The sequence below is a fragment of the Fukomys damarensis genome, unplaced genomic scaffold, assembly GCF_012274545.1.
Source record: "Fukomys damarensis isolate Sample0158 unplaced genomic scaffold, DMR_v1.0_HiC HiC_scaffold_52646, whole genome shotgun sequence".
Taxonomy (NCBI): domain Eukaryota; kingdom Metazoa; phylum Chordata; class Mammalia; order Rodentia; family Bathyergidae; genus Fukomys; species Fukomys damarensis.
This window is the reverse complement of record NW_022953558.1, coordinates 1-1,162: the sequence shown is the minus strand read 5'-3', so window position 1 is coordinate 1,162 and position 1,162 is coordinate 1. Positions and strand designations below refer to the sequence as shown.

General features: G+C 42.8%; 1 pseudogene; it reads left to right on the top strand.

Annotated features, from left to right (window-relative positions):
* Nucleotides 1-97: 97 nt before the first annotated feature.
* Nucleotides 98-1,156, top strand: LOC104858799 (annotated as a pseudogene).
* The last annotated feature ends 6 nt before the right edge of the window (nt 1,157-1,162 follow it).

Below are 1,162 nucleotides of genomic sequence, written 5' to 3'. Positions count from 1 at the left end.
GACCTGGAACTCACTATGTAGCCCAGGCTGCTCTCGAACTCACAGTGATCCTCCTGTCTCAGCTTCCTGAGTGCTAGGATTACAGGCATGTGCCACCATGCCCAGCATGGAACTGGTTTTAATGTGTAAAGATAAACCCACAGAGATCTTGTTAAATACAGTCAAAGATAATGTTCCTTTTCAGATTCAGAAACTCACAGAAGAGAAATACCAAGTGGAGCAATGTGTAGATGAAGCATCTATTGCAGTTCAGAACACAAAAAAGCCCACACTAACTTTGAAGGTGACACTTACTTCCCCTATAATTAGGGACGAATTGGAGAAGAAGGATGGAGAGAATGTTGTGATGATGAAAGATACCCCGGAATTACTGGACAGGCAGAAATGCCTAAACACCTCGGCATCTCTCCGACATGCCAAATGGTTTCAGGTAAGGGCAAATATATTGAAATCATGTATAATTGTTCTTCATATTTTATACGATTTTTGCAACAGAGTCCCCAGTGGGCACCTTTTAAAGGAGAGCCATTAGAGTTTATATGTGAAAAGTCTATAGGTGCTTGTAATAGACCTTTGCGTGCTGGGCAGGCCTTGAGACAAGTAATGGAGGGTTCAGCATCTGGAATACAACTTCCTGAGGGCCCTGGTCTTCATGATCCTTGTGAGCCAGACCCAACAGATGCTCTGAGCTATGTGACTGTCCAGCAAAAAGAAGATATCACCCATGGCACACAGCATGCACTCAGACTATCAGCCTTTGGCCAGACTTATAAAGTGTTGGAGATGGACCCTATTCCATCTAGTAAGCCCTTTCAGAAGTATTCCTAGTCAATTACTGATAAAGAAGGTGGTGGCTCTTCAGTTCTAAAGAGACCATTTGAAGATGGATTAGGGGATGATAAAGATCCCAATAAATAGATGAAGCAAAACTTCAGGATAATCGTGGATAGTAAAGCAATAGACCTTATGAATGTACTAAGGAGACTCAATCAAATCAAGCCTGGGCTTCAGTATAAGTTCTTGTTTCAGTCTGGCCCTGTCCATGCTCCAGTCTTCACAAGATGTGAAAGCAGCAACTGTAGATGTGGGTGGAACAACATACGAAGCCTCAGGACCATCCAAGAAAACTGCAAAACTTCATCTAGCAGAGAAAGTATTACAG